General features: G+C 36.8%; 1 non-coding gene across 1 annotated transcript; it reads right to left on the minus strand.

Moving 5' to 3' along the window:
• Window positions 1-12,431: 12,431 nt before the first annotated feature.
• LOC148577605 (small nucleolar RNA R71) lies at window positions 12,432-12,539 on the minus strand. Its single transcript, XR_015903479.1, has one exon. It is a non-coding gene; the product is annotated as a small nucleolar RNA R71 (small nucleolar RNA).

Raw genomic sequence — 12,539 nt, forward strand, 5'->3', positions numbered from 1 at the left:
CAAAGTTTTCTTCTATTTTGTGTTGACGTACTATGTGAATGTGAATGGTTTAGTCCGTTTTAACTTTTTAGTTGATTCTCGTGCTTGCTCATATTTTTGGATTATCATAGTCGTGCCTTTCCTCCGAGTCTCGTGCTTCTGTGTAAATATTTTTGCCTTGTTCATGTTGTTCTCAATCTTTGTCAGGTCCCACGAGGAAAAACGATCTGCTTATGCACCCCAATTCGGAGTGAGGTATGATGAAGTTTATAGAATAGAGAAATGCTGGCGTAAGAAAGGAATACAAGTAAGATACTAGGAAATCCTTGTAATTAATTAATTTGATAGAGAGATAGGATTATGAAAGGTACATATTGCCTTGGACTTTCCTATAAAGACTTTAACCACCTCTTAAACCACTTTGATTTGATGCCTTTACAGTTATTACTATGTATGAGATTCTTAAGTTGATATAATTTTGCTTCTTGCTTCATCAATTTTGCAGAGTTTGCTTGCCTCTTGTGTCGCAAGGTGTTGAGCGTCCCTGTGACAACTCCATGTGACCACAACCTTTTCTGGAAAAATCTTTATCAGAAAGAGGAGAAGCGAAGGTGGGCGCACCTTGCGAGCACAGAAGAATGTTATGAAATGCCCTTCATGTTCAATTGACATAGCTGAATTTCTTCAGAACCCAGAGGTAGTACATCATGTCTCTTTCTAATTGTCTGAGCATATTGTTGGTGATGGTATTTGGGAAAGCTTGAATTTGGTTTTACTCCCAAACTATTTTAATTAGGAAGGTGGATGTTATTGCCATTGACTATCTATTTTTGCTTCTTGTATTTGACACCAAATGTGGATAACTTCAAATCCAACCCTTAATTTGTTCTATTTTCTGTTAACCCAAAGTCATTGAAAAATCTTATGCCTTCTTTGAAATGAGATTCAATGGAGAGTTGGCAAGTTTAATTAGGTGGTGTTCACATTTAGAAATAAATCTTCTAAAGAGGAGCATTCATAAATATGCATTTTACAGTTTATATGTGATCTTGCGATTGTATTTATGCTGTTTCTGGCCTTTGCAATAGGTTAACAGACACATGATGAGCGCGATAGAAACCCTCCTCCGCGAGGCTGAGATAGAAGAGAGTTCTGAAGTGTCCAATGACAAAAATAATGAAAATATAGAGACTGTGAATGATGATGATGGGACAGAAGTTTCAAAGCATTGTGATTCAGGTGAGAATGTCCTAGAGGAGATCAAGGACAATGATTTGAATCAGCCACACAAGCGCAGAAAGGGTACTGGTGATTCAGCTATTGTGAACAGTGAGGAGCAAATCGATGTGGCAATAGATTAGATTGGAGTCTACCATGTAGTGAAGAATCATGTAACTCATATTAGATTGGAGAGTTTAAACTTTAAAGAGAGCATGAGGAAATAGTTTTAAAACTTAGGCTGAAAGTCCTGCCCTTCTTTGTTGTAGTTTAAAAGAAATTTTGCGGTATCTTTTTATTGAGACAGTGAGATATTGGATAATGGTGTTGAAAAATAACATCCATTTTATAGGTATTATGTAATGAATATTATGTTTATCTATGTGATTTTTGGTTTTTTTTTTCAATTTACAGTGTGTTTGATGGAGTAAATTTAGAAAACAAATTTAAAGTATTTATTTTGCAATAGAAAAATAAAAAAAAATCTATTTTACCTTACAGACGGATTTACAGACGGATTTTCTGTCTGTAATTAGAGTGTAAGATGATTCTCCAAAGTTCAAATTACAGACGAAAAATCTGTCAGAAAATCTGTCTGTAATTACAGATGGATAATTCGTCGAAAAATCCGTCTGTAATTACAGACGGAAAATCCGTCTGTAATTACAGACAGAAAATTCGTCGGAAAATCCGTCGGAAAGTTCGTCGACTTTAGGAAATGGATGGAGAATTTACGGAGGAAAAATCCGTCGGTAACTGGTAAAAATCCATCGGTAAATAATTTCCAACGGAGCTTTTACAGAGGGACAAAATCCGTCGGTAATTTTGTCGGTAACCAAAAATTCGTCTGTAATAAAGACCAAATCCGTCTATAAATCTGTCTGTATTAATCCATTTTCTAGTTATGATAGGCGGGGGCTAATGCCAAATAAGGGTAAGGTTCTCACTACATGGTAGCTACAATATGAGGTCAAATCAATGCATAAAGATACAAGAGTCATACAAGATGAAGCATTGATTTAGAAGTTTCATCACCCAATAATATCAAACAAGTCAAGAAGCACCAAAATATTGCAAGAAATTCTCAACAATAGACTAGGAAAATTCAACACCATTATTAAAACAAGAAACTTAAAAAAAAGAAAATTATAATAAGCTATAAAAACAAAATTAAAATGCAATGAATGAAAGTAAGCAATTGCAATAAAAGAAAATGGAAGAAAATAATTTTTTTTTAGTATTTTATTTATTTATTTATTTATTTATTTAAATTTTTTATTTATTTATATTTTTTTTTAGTTTTTTTTAAATTTTATTTTATTTAAAAAAATTTTTTTCAAGAGAGGAAGAAGAAAAGTAGAAAGAAAGAAGAAGAAAAGAAGAAAGAAGAAGAAAGGAGAAAGGAGAAAAACAGGGTGCAAATCTGCGCATAAGCGCCATGCGTGCTTAAGCGTACCTTGCGCAGTTGGGATCATGGGCGCGTACGCGGCATGTGCGCGGGCGCGCGCATTGCGGATTATGCCATCAGCGCGCATGTGTGCAGTGCGCATACGCGCACATTAGGTTGTGCTAGGAGCTTAATGTTTGCGCAGAATTAGCACAACTCTCTGGAAAATGTACCAGGAGCCATGCAGTGCAATCCGCGCGTACGCGCCATGCGTGCTTAAGCGTGGATTGATTTTTTTTTTAGAAGCATAAACACAGAATTTAACACTCTCCTAACCTATAAACATCCTAAAGCAACCAAAAATCAAATTTAACAAAAATCTTTAAGTTTTTGAAAAAATTTTCAAAGACAAAACAAACAAAACTTGTACTTCAAGTAACCTACTTTAACAACACTCTAAACTAATCAAAACTCACTACAACAACCTATCAATCAAAACAAAATGTATAAGAGTATAGAAAAGAAGAAAACTAGCTATAATGGCAACTCAAATCACTTATTAAGTATATATACAAGAGAATGGAAAGAGTTTACCATGGTGGGGTGTCTCCCACCTAGCACTTTTATTTATTGTCTTGAAGTTGGACTTATGGGGAGCTCCTCATCAAGGTGGCTTGTGCTTAAATTCATCTTGGAACATCCACCAATTCTTGAATCTCCAATAAACTTTATTCTTTAAAGATAATAACTCCAAGCCTTGATGGAGTTCTTCACAAACCATAGGCTTCCAAAGTTAATTCTCCTTGTGCTATCCGGGATCCCACACTTTATTTTCACACCCGTCTTGAAGTTGATCATTATTAGTCCATCCGGGTGGCATGACTCTAGAATTCTCATGTAAGTCACCAAACAACTTCCTAGACTCATGCAATTTGGTTCTCCACCAATCATTACTATACAACTTTGAGCATGCAACCATCATGAACTTAGAGTGATGTTTCCAACTACTACACAACTTTCTTCTACTTTTAACTCCACAAAGAGCTCTAAGTTGACCATCATTTTCAATCAAACCCTATTCAAGCGAGAAAGTAAATCTTAGGGATAAGAATTTTACCCACTTGAATGTTGTGTTGGATGGTGACTTGGGGAGGGAGACCTCCCCACACTTAGACAATGCGAGGTCTACTTCTTTAGGCTCTTCTTTAGTTGTTTCCACCTCTTCGCAAGCTTTTTCGATTTCAACCTTTTCCCCTTTATCACTTGGCTTGGTGTTGTCTTCAAGAACTTCAATTTCTTGCCTAATGAGAGGTGATTCAATTTGGATAGGAATTCATCGATGAATGAATTCATCTCTTGATCAACCTCTTTATATTCTTCAATTTCGATGTACACCAATTCAACCTTTGGTAGCTTTCTTCCGATTCACTCTCTTTCCCATTGCTCACCAAAGATATGGAAGGTTGTGCACGTTCTTCTCTAATTTTAACTTCATCTCCAATGGGAGAGGATTCCATTGTAGAGAGAAATTCATCCATGATTGAATCCATCTCTTGATAAGCCTCTTCCAAGTCTCCAACTATGATATGCCTTGGAGGTTGCGCACCCTCATCAACATCAATATCAAACTTCTTGGAATAGTGCTCCATGATGCTACGTTCCCTTGGACTTTCAACATCTCCTAAATCTTCAACCACTTCTTCCTTTTCTTTACTAACCATAGGCTCCTCCAATTGTTCCAACACAAAATTCGACTCTTCCTTCTTCTCCACCGGATTTTCCAATCTCTCTTTCATGCTTTGCTCCTCCTTTGATTTTTCACATGTGGCCACGGAAGCACCTTGAGTATGCAAGCATTGGTAGGCTAAAGTATGCACTACCTTAGTCAAATTGGTCACAAACTCTAAGGTGTTCCTTTGCATATCCGCTTGGCCTTGAAGTAGCAAGGTGAGAGAATCACCTATTGGGGCTTGGGATGGATAAGAGGGTTCATTATTTTGGAGAGAGGGTTCATAGTAGGAAGATGATTCTTCAAAGTAAGGGTATGGAGATGGTGTGCATTGAGGTGGTTCTTGGTGGTAATCTTGATAGGGTTGTGGTGGCTCTAAAGGTTCTTGCTCATAATGGTCATAAGGATATGGTATGGGTGATTGGTCATGTGATGGGTATAGATCATAGGAAGGTGTTTGGTAATGAGAGGCTTGTGAGAATGGTTGAGGTTCGTGTTAAGGATAAGAGTCACAGGCATATGATGGTGGTAATTGATTATCATAAAAGGATTCACCATAGCCGTTGAATTCACATGCATTAGGATGGAAATTATACCGATACGCATCCGGAGGTTATTGCCAATAGGAGTGATCAATTCCTTGAGACTCCTTCCATCTTTGTTGGTTCCATCCATAATGAGTGTCATCATTGAAGTTTACCTTTCCTACAACACAATTAGAACCAAACTCATAGCCAAAGTGAGAATTCATGATAGCAGCAAGAGAAAATAAGAAACAAAAGCTAACTAGAAATAACGAAACAAAATCCTACAAATAGCAAAGCTATTTACAATATTCGCATATATACAATAACCAATAACATAACACCATTGCAACTCCCCGGCAACGACGCCATTTTGATGAAAGGACTTTTGTGTGGTCTAGAATTTCACAATTGAGTTCTCGTTGTATGTATAGTTTCTAAACCAACAATAATCCTTTCATACAAAAATTTGTTTGTCACTAGTACAAACCCCTAAATTTATAAACCAAAGTACTGAACCTCGGGTCGTTCTCCCTAGGAATTACAATAGAGTGTCCTTGTTATTGGTTATGGATTATGTTTTGGGGTTTTTGGGATACGAGGCATGAAAAGTAAATGGCAATGAAAATAAACCAACAACTAGAAAGCTCTTGGCAAGGTTGTGAGAATTAGAAGTCCTATCCTAGTTATCCTCCTCAATTGTGACCACAATTACCCATTGCTACCACTTAGTTAATCTCTAACTATGGAGGAAAGTCAAGTGGATGAATCAACTTGATTCCACAAGTCCTAGCCAACTCCCAAGGGAAAGACTAGCTTTAGTGGTATCCAAATCAATTAGCAACTTCTAATTATCAATCAACAAGGGAATTAGATAACTCAAGCGTCACTAATTACTCTACCATAGCCAAGAGGAACAAAATCTACACTAAAATCCAACCAAGCATTTTATCAAATACTTGGAAGGCACAAAAGGAAAGCAAAGTAAATTGATAACAAGAATAAAATCTAACAACTACTCATTGCAAGGAATTAATAACAACAATCAAAGAAAACACAATTATTATGAATTACCTCTAATTGAATTGAAAGAGAAGAAAAGGAACAAGAGTAGATCTACAACAAAGTATAAAAGCAACATAAAAGAAATTACAACAAAAGAATAAAAGAAGATGATTGGAACAACAAAGAATTAAGAAGCAAAAGTAGAGGGAAGCATGAATGAAAACCTAGATCTAAGAACTAATCCTAATCCTAATGCTAATCCTAGAGAGAAGTGAGAGCTTCTATCTCTAAAACTAACCTAAACTAAACTAATGATCAAAAGTATGTAAAGTCTATTGATTCCTCTTCAATCCTTGGTTTAAATAGCATCATAAATGAGTTGGATTGGGCCCACAAGGCTTCTAAAATCGCTGGCCACGGGTTGCATTAAGTGAAGCATGTGCCACCATCGGTGCGTCCGCGCACCGTGCGCGTGCGCGCCCCTATGCGCGAACACAACTATGGTAAATCTTTTATCATTTCGAAGCCCGGGATGTTAGCTTTCCAACACAATAGAAACCGCATTATTTGGATCTTTGTAGCTCAAGTTATGGTCGTTTAAGTGCGAAGAGGTCGGCTTGATAGCTTTTGCGATTCCTTCATTTCTTCATGAGTTCTCCATTTTTACATGCTTTTCCTTCATTCCCTTGATCCAATCTTTGCCTCCTAAATCTGAAATCACTTAACAAACATATCAAGGCATCTAATGGAATCAAGGTGAACAAAAATTAAACAATTAAGGGTCTAAAAAGCATGTTTTCACTCTTAAGCACAATTAAAGGTGAATTTACAAAACCATGCTATTTTATTGGATAAATGTGGGTAAAAGGTTATAAAATTCCCTAAATCAATTACAAGATAAACCCTACAAATGGGGTTTATCAGTCTCCCACCAAAGCTCAAAGATCCTGGGAGTTTCATCATATCATGCACCATAGGCAATATGACCTTGGAAAAAGCGCTCTGTGACTTAGGTGCTAGCATCAATTTATTGCCTCTCTCACTAATGAAAAAGCTTGCAATAGAGGAAGTCAAACCCACCAGAATGTCACTTCAAATTGCAGATATATCACTCAAAATACCCAATGGGGTTGTGGAGAACTTATTAGTGAAGGTGGGAGAATTTATCTTCCCTGCCGATTTCGTCATTTTGGACATGGAAGAAGAAGGACACAATTCAATTATCTTGGGTAGACCTTTCCTAGCAACAGCAAGAGCTATCATTGATGTGGAGAAAGGAGAGATGACCCACAGGGTGCACAATGAACAAATGATCATCAATGTCTTTTAAGGCCATGCAATATCCCCTGAGAAGGAAAAGCATATGAGGGTGGAAATGATAGAAGAATTGGAGGAAGAGATACTTGAAGACAACGGCTAGGAGGAACAAGAAGAGGAAATAGAGGTAGAACAAGATGTCTCAGAAGAATAAGTGATTGAAATCTCTTTTGAAGACAAGAAAGAGGAGGTGCCAAAGCAAGAGTTCAAGCCCCTCACTCCTCATCTCAAATATGCATATCTTGGTGAAGAAGATAGCCTTCTAGTAATCATCAATTCATCATTGAGCACACAAGATAAAGCCAAACTGATTGAGGTGTTGAAGAATCACAAAACAGCTTTAGGATGGACAATTGATGACATCACAGGTATAAGTCCTGCAATTTGTATGCACAAAATCTTGCTAGAAGAGGACTCAAGGCCTGTGGTACAACTCCAAAGAAGGCTTAACCCAACTATGAAGGAGGTGGTTCAAAAAGAAGTGAAGAAGCTGTGAAATGCTGGAATCATATACCCAATCTCTGACAGCTCTTGAGTAAGCCCAGTTCAAGTGGTGCCAAAGAAAGGTGGCATGATTGTCATCTTTAATGAGAAGAATGAACTCATTCCCACAAGGACAGAGATAGGGTGGAGAATGTGCATTGACTATAGAAGACTGAATGATGCCACAAGGAAAGATCACTTCCCTCTCCCCTTCATTGATCAGATGCTGGAAAGATTGGCTGACAATGCTTACTATTGCTTCTTGGATGGGTACTCTGGGTACAATCAAATAGTGGTGGATCCCAAGGATCAAGAGAAGACATCCTTCACATGTCCATTCGGAGTCTTTGCTTATAGAAGGATGCCCTTTGGGCTATGCAATGCCCCTGCTACCTTTCAAAGGTGTATGCTTTCTATATTTTCTGACATGGTAGAAAAATTTTTAGAAGTCTTCATGTATGATTTTTCTGTCTTTGGCAATTCATTTGATACCTACTTGCATCATTTAACTCTTGTCTTAAAAAGATGCCAAGAAACTAATCTGGTCTTGAATTGGGAGAAATGCCATTTCATGGTTCCTGAAGGGATAGTTCTTGGGCATAAGGTTTCAAGCAAAGGTATAGAAGTTGATAAAGCTAAAACAGAGATCATAGAAAAGCTTCCTACACTAGTTAATGTGAAAGTAGTAAGAAGTTTTCTTGGACATGCTGGTTTTTACAGGAGATTCATCAAAGACTTTTCAAAAATAGCTAAACTACTAAGTAACTTGTTAGTGGTTGACAATCCCTTTGTCTTTGATGAAAGCTGTAAGCATGCCTTTGAAACTTTAAAAAATAAACTCACTACAACACCAATCATCATACCCCCAGATTAGGAATTACCTTTTGAACTCAAGTGTAATGCAAGTGACTTTGCAATTGGTGCTGTATTGGGGCAAAAGAAAGACAAGCTGCATCATGTTATATACTATGCAAGTAAGGTGTTGAATGAGGCACAGAAAAATTATACCACCACTGAGAAAGAGCTCTTGGCAATTGTATATGCATTTGATAAATTTAGACAATACTTGATTGATTCAAAGGTTGTAGTATATACTGATCATGCTGCTCTCAAGTATCTCATGACTAAATAGGATTCAAAGCCAAGGCTTATTAGGTGGGTGCTATTGCTACAAGAATTTGACATTGAACTGAGAGACAGAAAGGGAAGTGAAAACCAAGTTGCAGACCATCTATCAAGACTTCAACAAGAGACCAATCAAGATGAACATCAACCAGTGAATGAGAAGTTCCCAGATGAATATCTTCTCCAAGTCCAACAAGCACCTTGGTTTGCTGATATTGCAAATTGCAAAGTTGGAAGGAAGATTCCTCAAGAGTTAGTGTGGCTTATGGATGAGAGATATGAACTTAACCTCTTCTCATGACAATTAGATCAAGGAATTGGCAAGATTGATTGTGATTAGAGAGATTGGATTGCCAAGGAATTGAGATCCAATCAATTTTAATCCGCCATAGATCTACCAAATGATTGAGAAAGGAGTTGAGTCTAAGTTGATTCAGGAAGGATTACAGTACCTCCAAACCCTGATGAATCATTTTCTTTGAATTTTTCCAACTTAGATCTCTCTGATATTTATTGCAATTTACATTCTGTTTGATTTCCCAGAACCGAATTCCCTTTCTAATTCATGCAATTTAAGTTCCCTTGCACCTTAGATTCTACAATTTAAATTCCTTGCACTTTAAGATTCAGTGATTTACCTTTCTTGCAATTTAAGTTTCATCTCTTTTAATTTCTTGTTCTCTATGTTTCTGCAATTTACTTCTCCTGCAATTTAAGATTCTGCCAATTTACTTTACTTTCTTGCAATTTACTTTCTGTCAATCAAATTTCACTCAAATCATCAACCGTCTGCTTAACTAAATTCATCACCCAACTAAAATTGCTCAATCCATCAATTACTGTGGGATCGACCTCACTTTTATGAGTTTTACTACTTGATGCGACCCGGTACATGATGAACAGATTTTTGAGGGTTTAGAAATTCACAAATGAATTCTCGTTGCAAGTATAGTTCCTAAACCAACAATAATCCTCTCATACAAAGGATTGTTTGTCACTAAAACAAACCCCTAAATTTATAAACCGAAGTACTGAACCTCGGGTCGTTCTCCCTAGGAAATACAATAGAGTGTCTTTGTTATTGTTTATGAAGTATGTTTGGGGTTTTTGAGATTTTAGACAAGAAATATAAATGGCAAAGAAAATAAACTAACAACTAACAAAGCTCTTAGCAAGATATGAGAACTAGAAGTCATATCCTAGTTATTCTCCTCAATTTTGACCACGAATTGTCCATTGCTACCACTTAGTTAGCCTCTAACCATGGAGGAAAGTCAAGTGGATGAATTAACTTGATTCCATAAGTCCTAGCCAACTACCAAGAGAAAGACTAGCTTTAGTGGTATCCAAATCAATTAGAAACTTCTAATCATCAATCAACAAGGGAATTAGATAACTCAAGTGTCACTAATTACTCCACCTAGGCCAAGAGGAATAAAATCTAACTCATAACTAAAAGAGGCATTTCATCAAACACATAAAAGGCAATAGAAGTAAACAACATGAATTGCAAGAATTAAAGAGAGATGTAACTACAATAGCAAGAGATCAATAATAGAAAAGCAAAACAATTATGAAATAACAAAGAACTTACCAATTGCATTGAAGAAGAAATGTAGATCTACAAAAGAAAGTTCATAAACTACAACTAACAATACAAAGGAATTACAAGAGAAGAAGAATTCTACAACTACAAGAGAATAATTAAGGAAGACCAAGGAAAATTAAGAGAGAAGAAGAAGTAGATCTAGATCTAAACCTAATCCTAATTCTAGAGAGAAGAGAGAGCTTCTCTCTCTAGAAACTAACTAAATGCATGTGAAAACTAAACTAAAACTAACTAAGTGTCTAAGTGTTTGATTCCCCTTCAATCCTTGGCTTAAATAGCATCAGAAATGAGTTGGATTGTGCCCAAAATGCTCCTAAAATTTCTGGCCATGAGTTGCATTAAGTGAATCATATGCAGCCATCAGCGCGTACGCGTATAGTGCACGTACGCATCCCTATACACACGGAAACTATGACAAATCTTATATCATTTCGAAGCCCCAGATGTTAGATTTCCAACGCAGCTAGAACTGCATCATTTGGACCTCTGTAGCTCAAGTTATGGTCGATTAAGTGCGAAGAGGTCGGGCTTGACAACTTTGCAATTCCTTCATTTCTTCATGAGTTCTCCGTTTCTACATGCTTTTTGCTTCATTCCCTTGATCTAATCTTTGTCTCCTAAATCTGAAATCACTTAGCAAACATATCAAGGGGGTTCTCTCTGGGTGGGCGTTTGGACGCTGGGCTTTGATCTTTGGGCGCGGGACGCCTGGAAGGGGGCAGGAAGCTGGCATTGGACACCAGTTTTTGGGCCTTCTAATCTGAAGCAAAGTATGGACTATTATATATTGCTGGAAATCTCTAGAAGTCAGCTTTCCATAGCTATTATGAGAGCTCCACTTGGACTTCTATAGCTCCAGAAAGGCTCTTCCGAATGCAAGGAGGTCAGATTCGGACAGCATCTGCAATGCTTTCTCTGTCTCTAAAATAGACTTCTGCTCCAGCTCCTCAATTTCAGCCAAAAAATACCATAAATTTTACAAAAATGCAAAAACTTATAGTAGAATCCAAAAAATGTGAATTTAACACTAAAACCTATAAAAACATAATAAAAACTAAACAAAAACTACTAAAAACTATATGAAAATGATGCCAAAAAGCGTATAAAGTACCCGCTCATCAGCGCCGTTGCTGGGGATTGACTATTATTAACAACTATTAGTTGTTTAATTGCTTATATAGGTATTTTAGTTTTAATTTTATTTAATTTTTGCTTCATTATTTTCGAAAATTTAGTAATATTGTTTATCCTTAATTTCTGAAATTAAGTTTGGTGTTACCTAGTTAATTCTATTTTAATTTTCTTGTTAATTTTTTTTATTAATTTCAAAAATTCCTACCTTGATTTTGGTCATTATTTTAAAATATTTTAGCCTTAATTTGTAAGTATTTTTACTTTATTTCTTTACACAGGTTACCTCACTGGGAATTTTCTACACTCTGATGTAGAGAATCTCACTTTTCTTATTTTTTGTCTGTTTATGAGCAGGAACAGGGACAAGGAGCCCCTTTTTCATTTTAATTCTGAACCTGAAAGGACTTTGAGGCAGCACTTGCAACAAGCTAGACTTTACAAGGCTAGCAAAAATCTGAGTGAAATTTTTAAAAAGGAAGCTGCAGAGTCCACCATGGATCAGAATCATGCTGTGAATGCCAATATGGCAAATATAAATGAGAATGAGTAACCTAGAAGAGTGCTTGGCACATACACTGTTCCCAATACAAATCTTTATGGGAAAGAGCATTATGGTGCCTCCTATAGCTGCAAACATCTTTGAGCTGAAGCTGCAGCTAGTCACTCTTGTGCAACAAAATTGCCAGTATCATGGACTCCCTCAGGAAGATCCAAATCAGTTTATTTCTAATTTCTTATAGATTTGTGATACTGTAAAGATGAATGGAGTGAACCCTGAAGTTTACAAACTCATGCTCTTCCTATTTACTTTGAGGGATAGAGCAAAGCTGTGGTTAGATTGTCAACCTAAGGAGAGTCTGGATACTTGAGATAAGGTTGTCACTGGATTCCTGACTAAGTTTTTCCCACCAAAAGCTGGCTAAGCTAAGGGTGGAGGTTCAGACCTTCAGACAGAAAGATGGTGAGACCCTCTATGAAGCTTGGGAGAGATACAAGCTTCTGACCAGGAAATGCCCTCCGTACATGTTT

The sequence above is a fragment of the Arachis ipaensis genome, chromosome B1 (assembly GCF_059453495.1).
Source record: "Arachis ipaensis isolate K30076 ecotype BB chromosome B1, ASM5945349v1, whole genome shotgun sequence".
NCBI classification, from domain to species: Eukaryota; Viridiplantae; Streptophyta; class Magnoliopsida; order Fabales; family Fabaceae; genus Arachis; species Arachis ipaensis.